The following is a 21,659-nucleotide window of genomic DNA, read 5'->3' as shown; positions in this document are numbered from 1 at the left end:
GGGGAGATAACCCCTAGAGGGGGAGTGTTATTAGTGTACGTTATAAGAGTGTGTTATTGCCTGCATATATATATTCTGCGTTACAGTAAACTGGTTACATATATATATTCCTGAGTATGTGGTTATTGTATATGTGGGTCCTGTGTAGACAAACTTCTACGGCTGCGGCCGAGTTTATTCGAGCATTTGCCCGTTCTCGGCCGCAGCAGTAACCTGGCGCGCGCCGGAGGGTGCCGGGCGCGCGCCGAAGCAGCGGAAGAGCGCCCTCCGATCGGGGCGCTCTCCCTCCCGCTGCTGGGTCCGCCGGGTCCCCCGGAACCCCCTGCCGCCGTCCCCCACATCGCGGGACACCAGGGCTCCCTCGGGGAGCCCTGGACGCGTGTGCAGGGGGCGCTGGCACCCGATGACGCGTGACCGCGCATCGGTGACGCGCGGCATGCCGAGGGAGTGGGGCTAGCAAGCCGGGGCATCCCCCGGCTTGCGGAACTAGCCCTGCTCGGATTAAGTGTGTCGGTAGTGTATATAGCCCTAGAACCCTACATAGGTGGAGGCGCTGAAACCAAGAACGATCCAGAGGATTCACCCCAGGCTCTCACTGGCGGAGGCTCAGACCTCCTGTGAGCCTGACAGGTATAACGCACCACACCTGGTAACATATAGGTTCCCCCTTACATTCATATATATATATATGCGATTGGGTGGGGTGGAACACCCGTTACAATATTTATGGGGAAACAGCTACATTGTGAAATCTTTATTCAACTGAAATATGAATTTGAACAATAAGTGAAAAAGTTTAAAAGAAATTTGCATTCTAATATAGTGTGTGTGTACGCACGCACGCACGCACGCACGCACGCACGCACACACACACACACACACACACACACACACACACACACACACACAGGGACACACACACACAATCTCAAAAACTTTTCTAACTGGAATGTAAACAACAAAATATATATTTAACATCAGTTACCAATAAGATATAATATATCTATATTACCATATTTCATATAGAGTATGCGTATAGATATGTGATTTATTGGGTAATTTAAAATTCAGTAGAAGTATGCCTCCCCTTGGTTTTAAAGTTGATTTCCCAGTACATAAAGTCAAACATTATATTTATCATGTGGAAAGCTGTGTTTATTGGTCCCAAAGCAATGTTTGATCAAACCAATATCATAATACAGTTACACTTATACAAATCATACCATACTGTATGCCTGATGATGTGCACTCCAAAATTCTAGTACTGTACATTGGCATTTATTTATCTGTTTGTAAAACTAACTAGAAAGTAGCCCAACTGCATGAGATCAAGACTGAAATGTTCTACATTAAGACTAAAAAAGTAAATTCTGCAGATAGCCTATTATTTTATAAACCATACTTCTAAAATAACTGGTGTAATCTGTAATGCCTAATAATAGTAATAATAATTAGAAAATGCTCCAAAATCAATAACTCTATAAATTGCCCAGCATTTAGGAGACATACAGTACTTTACTTGGTTGATGTGAAGTGCGTTTCATTTAAAAGAATAATTACAGGAATCAGATGCACAAGATTAACAAATATAGCTGGGGATCTTGACAGTAACTTTGACCATGGTGTGTTTATATATCGTTTTAAATGGAAATGGATACACCGACATGCTGTACGTATTTAACAGCAATTACGTTGACTCTTAAGACCCAAACAAACCAGTAATGTGCATGCGAGTCGTGGGATGTGATGCTAGTCTTATCAGGACTCGGGAGCACCACCACTACGTTAGTTCTTATGGCTCACGTTGTAGTACACAGCTCTGCTGCTTTGTGATGGAGAAATGTATGCGTTGCAGAGGGAGCTACAAAGCACCAAGTGCAGAGAGGCTAATAAACAGGGGAGACGATAATAAGATGACGCTACTGACCAATGGTGAACAAGATAAACTCATTTGGTGACTAACTGCACCTTTCTAACACATTCATTCCTTTCGTCCATTCTGATTTTCCTTTTTCTCAGCACTAGATCCGCAATCCCCCACCTCACATCGCCGTCCTCATCCTGCAGCCTTGCTGCTGGTGCCTCTGCCAGCCCACATACAGTACTAGGAAAAGAAGGGGGGCTCTGTCACCCGCACCCTTCCCACCCTCTCCCCCTCCTCACCCTCCTCCCTTCACTCAGAACTCCTGACACCACCTTGATACTTAACACCAGCAGCACTGCACCAGAGCGGGAGTACAGTCAGGCACCAGAGCCGGAGTGCAGTCAGGCACCAGAGCCGGAGTGCAGTCAGGCACCAGAGCCGGAGTGCAGTCAGGCACCAGAGCCGGAGTGCAGTCAGGCACCAGAGCCGGAGTGCAGTCAGGCACCAGAGCCGGAGTGCAGTCAGGCACCAGAGCCGGAGTGCAGTCAGGCACCAGAGCCTGAGTGCAGGCAGCAGCAGAGCCGGAGTGCAGGCACCAGAGCCGGAGTGCAGGCACCAGAGCCGGAGTGCAGTCAGGCACCAGAGCCGGAGTGCAGTCAGGCACCAGAGCCGGAGTGCAGTCAGGCACCAGAGCCTGAGTGCAGGCAGCAGCAGAGCCGGAGTGCAGGCACCAGAGCCGGAGTGCAGTCAGGCACCAGAGCCTGAGTCCAGGCAACAGCAGAGCCGGAGTGCAGTCAGACACCAGAGCCGGAGTGCAGTCAGGCAGCAGAGCCGGAGTGCAGACAGGCAGCAGAGCCGGAGTGCAGGCAGCAGCAGAGCCTGAGTGCAGGCAGCAGCAGAGCCTGAGTGCAGGCAGCAGCAGAGCCGGAGTGCAGTCAGACACCAGAGCCGGAGTGCAGGCAGCAGCAGCTGGTGCATGCTGGCTGCAGGAGACCGGGAAGCCGAGCTGTAAAACACCAGCACATTAGTATACAGAATACCTGCAATACCTTCTTCATTCATCCCCAGTCTCCCACCGGGGCCGGAGGGGGCTGCACTGTAGAGTTACAGTAAACGTGTTGCTCGCTTTCTGCAGCTGAAGTTCACCTGAAGTCAGCCCAGCTCTCCCCCACATCCCATCCCACTCAGCAGCTATTGCATTCACTGTGCATCCCACGCGTGGAAGCTGCGCAAAGGTAGGTTTCCGATCATTTTAATTGTTTTCTTGACTATATTTCGCTCATTATGTTAAATTGCGCTGTTTTAGGTGAACTCTAGTCTTTTTACATTGTAACAATTATGAATCACATCCTCTGTCTAGGAGGCTTGAGCTGTTCATACTCAGGGTGATATTGAGCCTCCCCCTGTGGTGTGCGAATTGGTTTTATGTTTAGTGACTATTATTATTATTTTTATTTTTGCAAGAATAACATGACAGTTTGCGCTGTTGTTTTTAATCGATCTCCTAAACACATTCTATGGGAGTTGCTCTGCAAGATTGAGGCCGGATAATATACCGACGAGGTGAAGTTTTAGACTTAGTTGCGGTTAACACATTCGCTGTTGGCGGGGGCGGGTCTACAACGCATTGTGGGTGAGAGCTAGTGTAGGTTGTGATATGTATCAACTTACTTACATGCTTGATGTGTTAAAATATAAATGTGATTGAATAAAATCTATAAAATGCATGTTCGAGGGATGTTTCTTGTAGTTCCCATTGTTATTAATCCTCTTAGTTGTGTGTGTGTGTGTGTGTGTGTGTGTGTGTGTGTGTGTATCTATATATCTATATGTAGATAGATAGATACACACACACACACACACACACACACACACACACACACACACACACACACACACACATACACACACACTTACTTTTAGGATGGCAAATTTGGCTTTTTCTACATATAAAAACAATAATTAAGAATTAGCATATTGTTTATATCCGTGCATTTTGTGGAGTTGATTGCCATTCTCCGAGAAAATACTGTATTCAATATTTACCATGATTGTACAGTGTGTACTGTAGTTGTAGACTTAATTTCCTAAACTCATTTCCAGTTGTTTTGGGTACGTCTGGAAAGACCTTGTTTCAATGTAGTATTAGAGATCACTAAAGCCACCTGCTGAGTTAGAGTTGTTTATCTTAATGCACTTTATGGAGCAGAAAACAACGGGACATCCAGCAGATGGAGCAATGGCAAACTGTTTAAAATGCTCAAGAAAAACGCTTGGCTGTGTATCACAGAAGAGTTGGTCCATAACATACAAGGCAATTGGTTATTGATTTATTTACAAGATTAGTAAATAAAAAAAATACAGTTGAAATAAAGTTTCTCCATTATATCCCTAAATGTGAAACAGTTTTCTGGTGGTTGTGTTAAATTCACAAATTATTGTTATTATTGTTGTTATTATTATTATTATTATTATTATTATTATTCAGCAGAGTCGCTAAAAAATAAGTGTGTATGTGAATTATACCTAATGTTAATCAAACAGAAAATATTCTATAAGATTCATGATGTTGTTAGCTGTGGTATCTTAAAATAGATTTAATTGATAAGTTAAATTGACTTTAACAGCATTGTCCTTGTAGTAGCACATTGATGCATTCAAAAGCTAATTATATTAACCCATTCACTGACAGAAGTGGTCCCAATATATTTCAAACCCCTTTGGTAGAGAAGTTTAATACTGTGCAAATACTATTAACCGGAAATATAGTGTCATAATTAGCAGATCCATATTTTTTTCCAATAATATAGAATTGATTTGTACTTTTAAATAGTGGTTTTATGTTAAGCCTCTTATTTTTAACAGGTTATACTAGAGTGTATTACGAGGAACATGACTAAATGCAAGCGCAGAATCTGAATATAAAGTGCAGGTAACCTAAACGGCGACCAAACTAGAAATAAGTAGTATGCTACTTTGTAGCAATTGTAGCTATTGTAGGAATTCAGTCACAACTTTCTAATATTAAAAAATATATATTTATTTTCCATTCTTTTTATTCTGCCTTCAATGCTACATAATTATAGAAGCAATTAATGAGCAAACCGATTAAAATTACTTCTCAGAAAAAAATTCTCTCCTTCCTTAGGTTAGTTAATTGTTTTGCAAAATATGAACATGCTTCCATTGTTAAAATAAGGTATGAAAGTTGTTTGAAAATTCCTAGATAAAAGGCCAAGTGAAGTTCACTATAGTTATTAACTGAAAGAATTGTAAAATGTACTTCTGCATTTACCAGAGGTAATGAGCTTGTACTGCAATAACTGTTGAGTAAAACGGTTAAATAAAATGTAGTCAGCTAAATTAAATAAGAAATGTTAAATGTCAACATGAAATGTAATCCTGCTGTATTTTAAAGCCTGCTTGGGGCAATAATAAAATATTAAAGAATAGTTTTCCTCTGAGGGTTCACACACATATAATGACATTTCCCATACTTATTGTAATTATAAGTTTCTTTGGCAAACTTTTTCATATGCAGTGTCATGTACTGTATTAACTATTATAAACTAGAAATGTAAAGGTCATATGAAAATAAAGTTATAACTTGTAGGATGCAGTAAATATGTATTGGTACTTAATTGTAAATTATGACCCTTCTTTTCTATAATTACTGTGAAGACTATAGCAGAAAGACATGTAGTAAAGTATTACATCGTTATATATATATATATATATATATATATATGTATAATCTAGAATCCAAGGGTAAGTTCATTGCTATCCTCTGTCAGTAAATGATTTCTTGAACATAAAATGTAAGATACATTGTAGTGCTAAGATTTAGTCGCCAATATCGCTGCAATTTAAATTGCCAGAACAAAATATGTATTGTTTAATTTGACAGTGCTGCGTTTTTCTATTACACAATACAGAAAGGCCACAAAACATTGAGCGAGCAAGGCCACACTGCTTTAAGTAAAGTGTCTCAATTTCAGAAACGCAGAGGTTTCAATGGAAGTAACGACACTAACGTGCTGAATTTTTAAAAAGTAGTTGATTAGAGCTTAAGGTAAATCAGGCAGGTATAAATATTTTTTTCATTAATTTTGAATGTTGATCCTCACAATGTTTTGTAGCTATTGTAGTTTAACTTGAAGTTTAAAGTGAGTTTTACTGCCCCCCTCCTTTGCTTTGCCTCTTACTTATCATTTGTACCCCAATTAATCCAAAAACACGTAAGAATTATAAATAAATCATATAACTTGTTTACACCTCCCCGTAGATAATTACCCCTGTACATATAACTTATATTTTTATTGATTTTTTACAAATTATAATTAGGGAGGAGGGGGACAGGGTACAAAAAATAAAGGATGGGGGGTGCATAAACTATTAAGGGGCTTAAACTATTTTTTAAAGGTTCTAGTCACTTAGTTCTGTTCCGGAAACTTATTACAGCAATTAGTTCATTCTGGACCTGAATTGAACTGCATCTTTATTCAGAATCAATAAGGAATTTAGAGTTAGAAAAATGTACAGATTAGGGGATAATTGTATTGTCTCCGAAGCGGTCTTTTTTTGTTTGAAAACCCCACTGATGTTAGAACGGCCACTTCAGAGTATGTAGAATTACCAATATGTGTGTTTGTGTGTGTGTGTGTGTGGGGGGGGGGGGGTTATAATAAAAAGATTCCCACATAGATTACATATATAAATAAAAATAACTGTCAAATTAGGTACTTTTGTAGTAATGTTTGTTTATTACTCTTAACTTTTAGAACAGTTTACCAAATTCAATATCATGAAATATGCAAAACTGACTTGTTTAGCATGCAATTATTTTATTAAATGTATAAAGGATTGTTCCTGCATGTACCTTATAGCAATTATGACTATAGTGTTCTGAAGCACATTTCTAACACAACACACAGGTACAGGTATAATGAACTAATATGATAAAATAGGTATGCTGTGCAAACCTGTGTATCTATTTAGCCGAACTCTAACTAAAATTGATCAACCAAAGCAGAATGCAATCACAAAAACAAACAAAACCACATCTTACAAGATGTGTACGGAACACTATAATATGATATAAAAGGGTGTATAAGGCACTACAATACTGTACATTAATATGTACCTCATTTTCTTTTCGCTTCTAATGTTTTGGTCAGTAGTTCAGCACACAATTTTACTTTGTACAGTACTGTATATAGAATGGCTTCAGCTCATTTTTTAATATACAACTTTTACATTTTGTTTCAAAGACTAATACATGGACGATCGACATCATAATTAGATATTCATAAGCAGAAAAGTGGAACAATATTTGCTCCAGTCCAATGTTGCTTTCTTTTGCTTAGGAGGTATTTTAAAAATCACTGAAATAATTTGCTAATATTGGTTATGCAGTAATTGCCACTACAATTGCTAGTGTAATGTGATACTATACATCTCATATGCACTGACCTTGGACCCATGCAGTTACCAGAACATCCACATTCTCTCTGTAAATTCTCCCTACTTACCACTAAGATTGTAAGCTCTTCGGGGGCAGGGACTCCTTTTCCTATTGTTTTTTTGTCTGAAGTGCTTATTCGCATTGTGTTATATTATTATGTTTTATAAAGTGCTATGTACCTGGATGGTACTGTATAAATAAAGACATACATACATTACTAAACAAATCATGATTAACAATACTCTCTACAGTGATTGAGAGGATATGCAAAATCTTCTTGGCTCAATCCCATATATATAGATTGAAGACAACTCTTTGCCTCTGTGTTTACCAGGGAAGAATCAATTTCAAAAGTAGTGCCGCAGGAGGAAGCCACAACCTCCATATTAATGAACAATTGGTTAACTGAGGAAGAAGTTCATAAGCGGCTTGAAAGAAATTAAGTAAATAAGGCACCTGGCCCCGATGGTATACATCCAAGAGTTCTCAAGGAGTTAAGTTCAGTAATAGCCAAACCATTACATTTAATATTCAGAGACGCCATTTCCGCAGGCTCAGTACCACAAGATTGACGTAAAGCAGATGTGGTGCCTATATTTAAAACGGGAGCTAGATCACAACCGTGGAATTACAGACCTGTAAGCCTGACTTCCATAGTGGGGAAACTACTTGAAGGTTTAATACAGGATAATATTCAGGAATATTCAATAATGGAAAACAAAATCATTTGTAATAGTCAGCATGGATTTATGAAGGATAGATCATGCCAAACTAACCTTATTTATTTCTTTGAGGAGGTAAGTAGGAGTTTAGACCAGGGTAATGCAGTTGATGTGGTCTACTTAGACTTTGCAAAGGCTTTTGATACGGTTCCACACAAGACGTTGGTGTAAAATAAAGCAAATTGGACTTAGTAATAATATATGCACCTGAATTGAAAACTGGTTGAAGGACAGACAACAGAGGTTGTCATAAATGGAACTTTTTCAGGTTGGGCTAAAGTCGTGAGTGGAGTACCTCAGGGATCGGTACTGGGACCCCTGCTTTTTAATTTGTTTATTAATGACATCGAGGTTGGCATCCAGAGCAAAGTCTCCATCTTTGCTGATGATACTAAATTGTGTAAGGTAGTAGAATCAGAGCAGGATGTAATTTCTCTCCAGAAGGACTTGGAGACACTGGAAACGTTGGCAGGTTAATGGCAGATGTGGTTTAATACAGATAAATGTAAGGTTATGCATTTGGGATGCAAGCATAAACTGTCGAATTACAAATTGAATGGGGATAAATTGGATGAATCCTTGATGGAGAAGGATTGAGGAGTGCTTGTAGACAGCAGGCTTAGCAATAGTGCCCAAAGTCATGCAGTAGCTGCAAAGGCAAACAAGATCTTATCTTGCATTAAACGGGCAATGGATGAAAGGGAAGTAAACATAATTATGCCCCTTTACAAAGCATTAGTAAGACCACACTTTGAATATAGAGTACAATTTTGGGCACCACTCCTTGGAAAAGACATTCTGGAACTAGAGAGAGTGCAGAGAAGAGCCACCACATTAATAAAGGGGATGGACAATCCAATTTATGACGAGAGGCTAGCTAAATTAGATTTATTTACATTAGAAAAGAAGCGTCTAAGAGGGGATATGATAACTATATACAAATATATTCGGGGGCAGAACAAGGAGCTTTCAAATTAACTATTCATCCCAATGGTAGTACAAAGTACTCGGGGCATCCCTTTCGGTTGGAGGAAAGGAAATTTCACCAGCAACAAAGGAAAGGGTTCTTTACAGTAAGGGCAGTTAAAATGTGGAATTCATTACCCATGGAGACTGTGATGACAGATACAATACATTTGTTCAAAAAAAGGTTGGGCATCTTTTTAGAAAAGAAAGGTTTACAGGGATATACCAAATAAGTATACATGGGAAGAATTTTGATCCAGGGATTAATCCAATTGCCAATTCTTGGAGTCAGGAAGGAATTTATTTTTCCCCTTATGAGATATCATTGGATGATAAAACACTGGGTTGTTTTTTGTTTGTCTTCCTCTGGATCAATAAGTAAGTACAGGTAAACCCCGTTATAGTGCGGTCCTCGGGGTCCACCCCGAGACCACCGCGTTAGTAACGGTGTCGCGCTAATTTAAAAAAAAAATGGTCGCCGTGCGCTTGATCGGGAGGGAGGGAGTGAGGAGGGAAGGAAGGAAGAGGCCTGCACAACATGCGGCCCGTCTGGCCTCTCTGTGGGGCCCGCGATGACTCTGGCCGGGCGCCAGTTAATTAAATAAATTTTAAAAAAAAGTTTCAAAAAACGGCGGCGATTCATCCCTCCTCCCTCCCTCCCAGCCCCCTCCCTCTCCCCTCCCTCTCCCTCCCAACCCCCTCCCTCTCCCGCCCAGACTCCTCCCTCTCCCTCCCCCCTCCCCCCTCCCTCCCCCCTCCCTCTCCCTCCCTCCCCCCTCCCTCTCCCCCCTCCCCCCTCCCTCTCCCTCTCCCCAGAGTGTGTGCGTGCAGTGAAGAGTGTGTGCGTGCATTGTAGAGTGTGTGCAGTGTAGAGTGTGTGCTGGGAGTGTGTGCAGTGAGTGCTGGGAGTGTGTGCAGTGAGTGCTGGGAGTGTGTGCAGTGTGCTGTGAGCAGTGTGGGTGTGCAGTGAGCAGTGTGTGCAGTGAGCAGTGAGCAGTGTGTGCAGTGTGTGCAGTGTGCAATGTGTGCAGTGAGAGTGTGTGCAGTGAGAGTGTGTGCAGTGAGAGTGTGTGCAGTGTGCAGTGAGCAGTGTGTGCAGTGAGCAGTGTGTGCAGTGATCAGTGTGTGCAGTGAGCAGTGTGTGCAGTGAGCTGTGTGTGCAGTGTGCAATGTGTGCAGTGTGTGCAGTGAGAGTGTGCAGTGATTAGTATGCAGTGTGTGCAGTTAGCAGTGTGTGCAGTGAGCAGTGTGTGCAGTGAGTTTTTTTTTTTTTTTTTAAACGGGAGCCACGTAAAAACCGCATTATAACCGATTCGCGTTATAACGGGTCGCGTTATAACGGGGTTTACCTGTATAGATATAGGATAGTATCTGTTGTCTAAATTTAGCATAGGTTGAACTTGATTGACGTATGTCTTTTTTAAACCTCATCAACTATGTAACTAGATTTTGTTTTTCCTCACCTGGAGAACTTAACTTAAAGAATATTGCATTTACCACTTAACTCCTGATAAGACGTAACAGTTTTCTCAGGCAATATATTGAATGTTCACATTTGCTGACAGTTACATGATTTCTTTGTAGATCTTGTAGCCATCGGTACAGTTAGGTCATTTTAATTTACATTTACAGCAGGCCTATGCAGAAGAAAAACAAGAATTTTAACATGAAGTGTTTATTCGTAAAATAATAAGAACACTAATTTAATGCAAGTCAGCTGCAAAACCAGTATGCCAAATATATCCATTTAGTTATACTATTACGATAATAAACAATCCATTTATAATGGATATTAAGTTTTAGGACTTTGTACAATTGGTTGAGTTAAAAATCTACTTTCGTAGTAAATATGGTAAAAACAAACAATATGAATAAGCTTTAGATATGAAACAAATTACATAAGAAAATCTTATAAGTATAGCATAGCCTCCGGCAGCTATTCTTCTGTTTGGCCCCCACAGTGTAAGTCCTGGTAGGAACAGGCAATGTGAGGGGTTAATTCAATCATGAAGGCCTAGCTTGTTGTTGCAGCCTGGATTCAATGGTTGTTTCCTGGGGCGGGCCTAACAACAACTAGAGTGGCATCTTGGGGATGATACTGGTTGGGTCACATGCACTTAATGTGATGCCTATCAGTATTAGACCTGTCCTATTATGGGGCATGGTTACAAGCCCATCCTCTGGGTATATATTGACACTCTCACAGAAGTCAGGGCTCTCTTCCCTCCCCTGTGGAGTGGGTAATATTGACCCTTTATCCCAGAAGTGGTAAAGGAGGGGCTTACATGGGCCTAAAGCCTGGAAGATTCCCTGCAGGGGATTTTATGAGAAAGCTGTGACTTTCTGTAAAGGATAATAAATATCTGTTAACATCTACTGTCACGGCCCCTTTTATTCTCCAACATCTCTGATTTTGTTTGGGTATTTTTTCCGAATGCCACGCACTTCACCGCGTTCATGCCGCATTCATGCCGAGACAGCGCTAATACAATGCACTAGGATAAAGGCGGCCGCGGCTTAAAATACTGGAACATACCGCATCAAGTACTGCATCTGCCCGCGGTTTTCAGAGTAGCGCTGATACGGCCGCACGATGATAAAGGCGGCCGCCACTGTATATGTGTTGATCAATGTCTGGATCACTAAGGAATTGCCAGCATGGACCGTCCTGGTCATCTCAGGATCCTCACTGGCTGGAGGCACTGTAACCAGAGATGAACCACCCTGAAAACCTGTCCTGATATCTCCCCACACCACTGCGAAGCACTCAGAGCCTCCTGTTCCAACCAGCAACACCAGGTTAGCCTGATAACCCCACTTAGGGTGGGGGAACAGGTGCTACATAAGCTAAAATAAAGCACGATTACCTGTCATCAGAATGCATTGACACAGAAATCATAAAAATTCCACTATTGTCCTTTTGTACATTGCAATATTTGAACAAAAACATAGCCACCTGTTACTGATCAGATCTTTAATTTGTTTTCAAAGAAACTTCAAAAAGCATCTGTTATTTTTCAGAGCAACTGTTGAGTTTTTCAAAGTACAGAACTTGTTTTAAACAATTTTGTTTATAGGCTAGGTCATTTAATATAATATCTGTTTAATTTTCTTGTATGAAATACATTTTTGCTAGCCATGTACAATGTAGCTGTGCTACCCTTTCATCTGATATATTTGCATGTTTTTTAGGCTGCATTTGATGGACATATGTATTTTTTTCAACTTCATCTACTAGGTACAAGGTTGCATTTGTAAAAGTTGAAGTGACAATTTATAAACCATGACTATTTATAAACCATGATGACAACAGAGATCAAATAGTATTTTGTCATCCCATGCAACCATTAAAGCGTATGAAAATAATAGTACTATTCAATTTGAATACTTGAATGCACTATCCTGATAATAGAAAGTGGTACTTCATTTAAAAAAAAGAAAGGGAAATAATGTTTTTAATCATATCTCCTGACATCATAACACTTAGGCTTAGATTACTCATGAATACATTTTCTGTTAGGAAGCAGTTTACATTTAGCAAAATCTGTTCTTATGTTTACATTAGTTATTTTTTTTATGAAACAAACTGTTAATCTAGTTGCATAGTAGTAGTATTTCCTAATTGCTCTTAATTTTAAAAAAAGAGGAATAGTGTAGCGCTAACATGTGAGTGAGATAAAAGATAATATATTTAATTTTGTTAAACCCGAATATTCACAAATAAATAAGTGATGGGCGGCTGCCTGATAAATATATATGCCTGACTACCTATGTCAGAGGGTGACTGTGAAAAACAAGGAAAAGTCCCGGCACGGTACAGGACAATACATACTTATGTAGTATGCGACTACTGGATGTTAGTTGAAGACCAATGACCTTGTTATTCCAAACGGATTTCGATTTAGATGAGCACCCAATACATGAAATAAGACAAAAAGACAAAACATGGCATAATACTGTTGAATGATGTGTCAGTACTAAAAGTACAGGAACAAAGTCTCAGAGATAGGTGAAAATAAAGGTAAGTGACAAAAGGGGAAGGTACATTTATTAAAAGTTAAAATAATAAATGATATGCAATATAAACAGCAATATGAATATTGCAATAAGAAGGTTCAGTGCTGGTCCACTGCAGAAAAATTGGAGCCCCACTTACTAGATGTAGGTGGATATATTAAGAGAATATCCTCTCTCATATGTGGCAAATCAGTACGACAGTCCCCGCGGTGTGTCCCGTCTCAGGCAAGCTGATGGTTGTTGTTGTTGTGACTAGGATGGAGCTGAAAGGTGTCTGTGCGTGCGCAGATCTCTCCTGCAGCCTCCTGTCGTTCATACAGGCTCCTCTCTCCGATCTCGTGAGGGGTGTTGGAGCTGGATCCGGTATCAGGAAATTCAGCTAGAGGCTGTCTGTGCGTGTCAGTCTCAATGCGCTGCACTGATGGGGCTATGCAGGGCCAACAAAGACTAAGGCCTCGGCATGGTCAGCGCTTAGGCGCTGACCCGTGCTGAGGCGCGCTGCTGCTCGGCAGTGAGCCCCTGCAGCCGCAATGAGAGTGGCTTTAGCAGGGGCTCGCGCACGCTTCCGCAAGCGTGCGGAAGCGTAGGTCTTAAACAATTTTTAGTTTCTGTGCTCGCCGGTCACGTGAGCGGTTCGCCCAATGAGGGCGAACCAGCTCCGTGACGTCACAGCCTCCTCCCCCCCCGGCACGACCCTTGATGGCGTGCGGTCTAAGGCCAGGGAAAGCACCCGCTTTCCCTCAGCCTCAGCGTGCCTCCGCACGGCTAAAATCACTATGGACTTAGCCTAACGCTACACGTTTCAAGAGTCCACCTCTTCTTCAGGGGTGTAATGCGGCAGAGTGCTTGCTCTGTTGTTAAATAGTCCCTGTAATCAACTTGAACCTATTGCACATGTGTTCACCTATCTATACATGTGCATATAGTAAGAATTATTTATCAATATAAATCTCTGGGCTTCTAAAAATGGCTAAAACATCATAAACTTTCCTTGTGAAATGTATCTGTGGACACACTAATAGTCTCAGCTCATACAGTGTATAATACATAAATCAACAACAAAGACAGACTGGTATTGATACTGCTGCGACACACTTTATTCGAGCAAATACCCAGTTTGTACCTGGCAGATACCTGGAATGCGCCACTCCTCACCTCTGACAAGCCCCGTTGCGTTTGCCTTCCCAGCCATGGTTCATGCCTGGCTGACGGGCGGCTGATCTGTTAAATGATAATGATTAGGATTTAATAGGCTGCAATGCTTTGCGTGTTTACCAGATGGCATAAATTCATGAATTGTAATGCAGTATATATATATATACTGTGCAGTATTGCAGCCAGAGGGAATAAAATGCTTCAATCCCTGCCTGGAAAATAACGCAATGCACTCGGGCAGAAAACAGTCACAAACCTCAATACACCCGAGTATACCCGAATTCGTGGGACTAGCCGAGCTCGAATAAAGTGTGTCGCCAGTGTAATAGCTAATAGCAGTGGTATGCATACAAATGCTGCTATACAAATATCACATACATTCAATGATATAATTTTAAACTTGCCAATTATGGAAATATTAATTACCTATATTTAATTTGCACCACAAAATTTGAAATTTGATTTTCAACTTTTTAATTAAGACTTAACAATACAATCATTAAACTATGGAATGCCATTATGTCTAAGTATGGTGTATTTATTAGTATGTGATCTTCCTATATCTAAATTCCTCTAATAGCCAGTTATATAGATATGTATCCTATAATTCTGATTGGCCCAGTTTAGAATATGAAGTTCCCAAATTTGAGTTAGAATCAGTGACCAAGAAACATCTTTAAAATATTTGTCATTGATAAGGTCCATGAATAATGCAGATAATGGCCCCATTGATGTTAAATAATTGCAATACAGAGGAGAAAGAAAAGGCAAAAAGAAAGTGAAAGACAGGACTGACTGCCCATCTCATTTGAACATTGGGCATAACTTTAGTCATCTTTAAAAAAGCTTTAAAATCGAATTCATTATTCAAACCATTTGGAGCAAGAGTCTTCAACTCATAAATCTAACATGATTCTCGACTAGCCAAAAAATTGATTTGATCACCCCATCTCCAATGAGGAGAGGGTGCTTCAATGGCTTTACACACAAGACCCCTTGGATTTTGTCCACGTACTAGTAGAAAATGGTTAGGCACGTTATGGATAGTTGAACCCTTTTTGATATTGTATACATGTTCATTCAACCTCTGTTTGATGGATCTCGTGGTCATACCCATGTACTGCAGACCACAGAGCATTTTAGGAGATAAATGTGCTACTGCAATTGATACAAGAAGAGCTGATGAGTCGTGTGTAAGAGACACAATCCTCAGAGAGAGATCCATTTTATGGTGCACTACTGACCAAAATGGTTTATATATATGTAACGGTATTTCTGGCCCGGCCTGACCCACCCAATCTCACATTGGCCCCTGTGGTCTAACCGGACCCCATTACAGTGTAGATATGCCTGATGGTGCACCTGTTGGCTACAGGACTCCTGAGTCTCCCGCATGATGGTGTGTGGGGAGGACCCGTCAGACAGGCAGCTGAGGTAGTGTGCTGAGTCTCACCTAGTTCCAGTGCAGCGCCTCCACCTCACCAGGGTCCCTGCGTCCGCAAGGGGATGATCCTGGCGAGGAACTCCTCCGTGGTGCTCCTCTCTGTACACTCATTCCAGATAGATACACGAGAGGGTTTCTGGCTGAACTCATCTTTATTGACACGGCAGGGCAGCTGCCCTCCACAAGGAGTATCTTCAGCCGCTCATCTCGCCAGTGCTCCCTTTAGTTAGGTAGGTCACCTAGATCAGGGATTCACTATTCCCGCAGGAATCACTGTCCTGTGCCAGGTCCCTGGACACAGCCTCCCATGGAGTTACTATAACATAACTTGCATGCTAGTAGAACTCTTTCAGCACTCAGGTAGAACTTTCCAGCAACTGACTTTAGAACACAGTGCTGTGCCTTATGTAAGCTTCTGAGGCTGACACACCTCTGACATCACTAACCATGGAGTCAGAGCATGTGACCAGTCCCAGCCATACACAGAGCACCCCACCAGGGTGTGAGGGAAAACCTCCATGATTACTGCTGGCATGCCCACACTTACCAGGCCTTACTGCCAGCAGGAGAGATGACTGTAGGCATTTTACATGACCGCTACATTCTCCCCCTGGTGAATCCCATCGTCCTCGCTGGGACCTAAATTTGCATACCTCTTTCCAGGAAGCACTACAACAGAAACATAATTAGGTTAACATCCATACAAATTTTCTCATAATGCAGTACAAATGAATACAGTACATATCTCCATCATAAACATTACAGATACATCCTAACATAGATGTATAACAACCAGGGTTACTCCCTTATGGAGTATCCATTAGTGGTACTACCATACCCTCTTACGGTGGCTTGTGCACAGCAGGGTCCACTGGGCTTAAAGCAGCAATGCTGTAACCCTCTGGGTGACACTTCTCATCTAACCCGCCAGGATCCCAATCTTCTTCCCCTGATCCTTCCTCCTCATCAGTGCCATATCCCCTATCCTCACCAGTGAAACCCATTTTAAACTCAATTTCTCCTTCCATGAGGGGTTCAGGGACATACGGGTACTCCAACCCATGGGACGCTTTGTACTTGGCAATAATGGCCCTCTCGGCCCGGCTACATTGGATTAGCTCAGCATTCCCTGCCCGTCCGGGCAACACCCATGATAGGGGCTCTATTTCCCTGCGCTCAATTTTGAACCACCGTTCCTGTAGCTCTCTCTCCCTTTGCACAGGTGTAAACTGTCCTACTGCCCACCATCGGGTCTCCTTACGTTCCTCAGACCCCCACTCTAGTGAGTCCCCCTCCTCTGTATCCCCCCAAGAAGATACCCCAGAGGTCCTTGATGAAAGAGGCCTAGACCACCTCTCTTGTTTGGAGCTATCCTGAGACTTAACTACGGCCACACTAGGTACCCATCGGGACTCGGATACTTTTCCCAATTGTCCTCCTTCCCTTGAGCCCTCCCCGGAATCAAAACTGCTCAGTCTTTCCCCAGTCCGGTTCTCACCAACCCCCAAAGATCCTTCCGACACCCCCAAACTGGATGATGATCCCCGGGAACAGGTGACTGGGACAGGGGCATTAGCTAGGGCGTGGGGTTGGGCATAGGGACAGGGAATGGCCACCCGCGGGGTTCCGACCCGCTCTCTGCCTTCGGATAGTCCCGTATCATTGTGCGGACGTGCCGCTGGTTGGGCCTCACCCGACTCAGCTCTCCTCGCAGCCTGCCAGCTCTTTGTTGACACAGGTGATCGGGAAGCACTGCCCGATCGCCGAGGCGTTATGGTTCTCTCTCTGGTCGTTCTGCTACCTCCGCCGGAAGTGACGTCATCACCGGAACCGGATACTCCGCCATCTTGCGATGGATCCCCAAGCGGGATCTCTTCCTCCACAACGACATCCGCCGCCGGAAGTGATGGTTCTGCTCTCCGCTCCGCTCGGGCCTGGGCTAGGCCTTCCTCCGCCGTTGCCACCACCGGCGCCTGGGAAGGGTAAGGATGCATCTCACCGCTCCGTCGGCTCGGGATGGAATCCTCTCCTCCTTCCGCGCTGCAAGTCACCACGGCCATGGGACTCCGCCTCTCGGGTTGATTCTGCACCGGCGACACGAGACTCCGCTCCACCGCGACACAGGTAAGTGCCGGTTCTTTCCCAGCACCGCTGTAGTGGTCCGCCGGTAGGCGCATCACCACCGTCGTTAGGGTCGCTTGTTCCTCTTTCGAGGGGCCGAACTCCGACTCGGAGAGTGGCACTCCCGCAGGGGACCGACGGTGAGGTTCCGGGTTCTCACCGCGGTTGTAGACCCCTCTCTCTTCAGGCTCCGTTCTGGTCATTAGGAGCGATCCCCATTCTCCGGGATCAACTGGTTCGGTGCAGGCCGCACGCGGGGCTTCAGCCGTCAGCATGGCTGTGTCCGCCCCCGCCTTTACTACCAGGGAGCCTCCTGGCAATAAATAGGGATATACCCCAATGTCTATCTCGCGCTTTGTTGTGCTGGTTACGGGGGACACTTGGCACAATGGTCTCTCCTGTTCACCAGCTCGCAACTGTTGGACAGGAAGCTCACACCCAGCTCCTCCCTCAGACAACTCGGGTCTTGGCTGGCAGATATAGAGACCACTCCCCCTGGTGAATATTTGGGGAGGGTCCCACAAGTTAATTGGATGCCCCGGCACAGGGGCTGAACTGTTCACAGTCCTGGGGGGCGCGGCTTCAGGTTTCGCGCCATACCTCCCCGCAGGGTGTAATTTTTCTTTTGGCGCCAATCCCGGACAACTTTCTGCAAGTTTTGCATTTGCAGCATTTTCTGCAACTGGCCCACGCGGTCTCCCCGGGTAGCGGGAACCGCCATTTTGGATCGCTCTGCAATCCATATTCACAGCAGCTGCAACTTCATATTCCTCTATCTCATCCACTAGCCTCCCTAGGGACAGGGGATCACCCCGTATCCAGGAGCACAGCATCCTAGCCACGACAGGATGGTCAGGTGACGCTCCTCTCAGAATTCGATCACAAAAGTACACCTCCACCTCAGTGGCCTTAATACAATCCCCCTTTCGCATCTCCTGTAAGACGGCTCCAATCCGCAGGAGGAACCCAGGTAGATCCTCTCCGTCTTCCTGATAAAGACTGAAGTACCGCTTCATCAATTGTCCCATGTTCTTTTTACACGCACACACACCATGTGCGCTCTCTCCAATAGCCTCCGTCCGCCATTTTGGACTATCCGCACCGCGCGGATCCTCCATTCTTGCGGTCGCCATTTTCTCACACCAACTATCGTACATGGGGCTCCGTTCTGCGGGGCAGCCACCACACCGGTACAACAAAGATTAGCTTCAGATGCACCACCACATGTGTACCTTATCTAGGTGTGACCCAGTGTTGCACTAACTCAGGCTAGGCTCACTCTCTCAGTGTCTGCTGTGACTCCTTCCTCCCAGTCTGTGCTCCCTACGGTGAGTGTCTGGAATGGGCTAGGTACTCTGGCTCTGCCATGCAGTACTTGGGGCGTCTACCTGTCTTGGTCAGCCTAGCGCAGACCCTCTCCAGGACTCCTGACCAAGTTAACAGGCTGTCCCTTCTGGCATCCTACCAACTAGCACTGCCTCAAGGTGACTCGGTCAGCTATAGCCCGCTCCAGACCCCTCACTCCCTTCAGGCCCCTAGGTCGTCCCTGCGAACTGACATACTCCATCAGCCCCCTGACCACCCCTAGGTCCGTCCCTACGCAGCACAAAGTGGCAGCAGACACTCTCCCTGTTTCCAAGTGACCTAGCTAAAAGCCTGTCCTGATGACAGATCTGATCTCAGCAGCTCGCCTCCAAATGTAACGGTATTTCTGGCCCGGCCTGACCCACCCAATCTCACATTGGCCCCTGTGGTCTAACCGGACCCCATTACAGTGTAGATATGCCTGATGGTGCACCTGTTGGCTACAGGACTCCCGAGTCTCCCGCATGATGGTGTGTGGGGAGGACCCGTCAGACAGGCAGCTGAGGTAGTGTGCTGAGTCTCACCTAGTTCCAGTGCAGCGCCTCCACCTCACCAGGGTCCCTACGTCCGCAAGGGGATGATCCTGGCGAGGAACTCCTCCGTGGTGCTCCTCTCTGTACACTCATTCCAGATAGATACACGAGAGGGTTTCTGGCTGAACTCATCTTTATTGACACGGCAGGGCAGCTGCCCTCCACAAGGAGTATCTTCAGCCGCTCATCTCGCCAGTGCTCCCTTTAGTTAGGTAGGTCACCTAGATCAGGGATTCACTATTCCCGCAGGAATCACTGTCCTGTGCCAGGTCCCTGGACACAGCCTCCCATGGAGTTACTATAACATAACTTGCATGCTAGTAGAACTCTTTCAGCACTCAGGTAGAACTTTCCAGCAACTGACTTTAGAACACAGTGCTGTGCCTTATGTAAGCTTCTGAGGCTGACACACCTCTGACATCACTAACCATGGAGTCAGAGCATGTGACCAGTCCCAGCCATACACAGAGCACCCCACCAGGGTGTGAGGGAAAACCTCCATGATTACTGCTGGCATGCCCACACTTACCAGGCCTTACTGCCAGCAGGAGAGATGACTGTAGGCATTTTACATGACCGCTACATATAATAATGGTCTGGATATAAGTGCTGAAAAAAAGTCTAAAATCAAAATTCTTTAATAACACATATTGTGACAGTGTAATATGGAGATATTACAGAGAATCTGTTAAAAAACAAAAAAAACAAATGTATAACAAATGTAGCTGCATGCCTCTGCTAGAGGGACTAGCACAGTTTGAGCTTAGTTATGCACACTTACGTGTATTAGAACCCTATAAATGTGTGTATCTTGTAGATAATCCAAAGTGATGTTGGATAGGATACACCTAACACTAGTATAGGTTTTGACAGTCCTAGGTATAGTGAAGCTATTAGTTGTTCCGGGATACGATCTCCTGATTCACCAGATGTTGTTTCAAGTGTATGATATATTCATATATGTCCGTAGTATGGAGCACTTAGCTTTCAGTTAAGGGGTTTAGATAGCCCTTTTTGAGGGTGCCACTTCTCCCCAATATTAGAGATCATGTAGTGAATGATCACCCTTGAGCGCCTCAAGTTTGTGTTGGCACTTATTCAACTCTGAACTAGTTAAGTTCTAGCCATGTAATAAGGTGCATACAGCAAGTGACTCAACGTATTAGTTTGATAACTTTTAACACTGGCAATGAACTGCCCTTACAGTGATTCACAGGGCTGGTATATTAGAACCCTATAAGTGTGTGTATTTTGAAAATAATTCAGCGTAAAGTTGGATAGGATACACCTAACACTTTGCAAGTCCCCGGTATAGTAGAGCTATTGGTTGTTCAGAGATATTATTGGCTTTTCAGTTTTGTGAATGAAACTGAAAATACTATAAGAATCGATGAGCCAGATTCGGAGTTCCCTGTAGTAAGAGCGCATGCAGGTTTTCAAAGTTGCTCCTGTCTGAATAGCAGAGCTATATAAGTAAGGGAGGTGTAGTGCAGTGCACGTACCTGGAAGATATATATATATATATATATATATGAACAAAAAACAAACAAAAGCGCAAGCTCCATAGCACGTAACTGAGTAAAAAATAAGGTACATTTATTTAAAAAATCAGCAACCCATAAGAATGTGCACTTAAAGGATTTCAAACAGAACCATTCGTGGGAGAGAAATCTCTATTGTGGTCATCTGCGGTGGTAGGGTGAGTCCCAGGTTTGCAGAGTGGATGTAAACAGCCGCAGTGTCTCCCCTACAATTGTGACGAAACGCGTAGAGCTGTGACGTCTTCGCGCTTGTGTTGGTGTATTTGGAGTTCCTGGCTTCCCTGCGCTCCGGCTGGCAGTAATTTCAAGTGTTAGCAATCATTTTATGAGGGAGCAAAGGACGTGCAGGCATTGGATGCCTTTATATCTTGCTGCCAATTGATGGTGAACCTGGGCTGTTTACATCCATGAGTTTAGAGGCAAAAAGCAGGAGGTAGACAGGTCGATAGTGAGAAAGACAGGTAGGG

At 43.7% G+C, this 21,659-nt stretch overlaps 1 long non-coding RNA gene across 1 annotated transcript in view; it reads left to right on the top strand.

Annotated features, from left to right (window-relative positions):
- Positions 1-2,783: 2,783 nt before the first annotated feature.
- LOC142471224 (uncharacterized) overlaps positions 2,784-21,659 on the top strand; it is a 480,691-nt gene continuing 461,815 nt past the window's right edge. Inside the window, exon 1 of the long non-coding RNA XR_012789375.1 lies at positions 2,784-3,099. This is a non-coding gene — a long non-coding RNA (uncharacterized LOC142471224). The remainder of the gene's footprint in view (positions 3,100-21,659) is intronic.

The sequence above is a fragment of the Ascaphus truei genome, chromosome 1 (genome assembly GCF_040206685.1).
Source record: "Ascaphus truei isolate aAscTru1 chromosome 1, aAscTru1.hap1, whole genome shotgun sequence".
Classification (NCBI taxonomy): Eukaryota; Metazoa; Chordata; class Amphibia; order Anura; family Ascaphidae; genus Ascaphus; species Ascaphus truei.
Note: the sequence above shows the minus strand (reverse complement) of the source record. Positions and strands in the feature narration are given on the sequence as shown.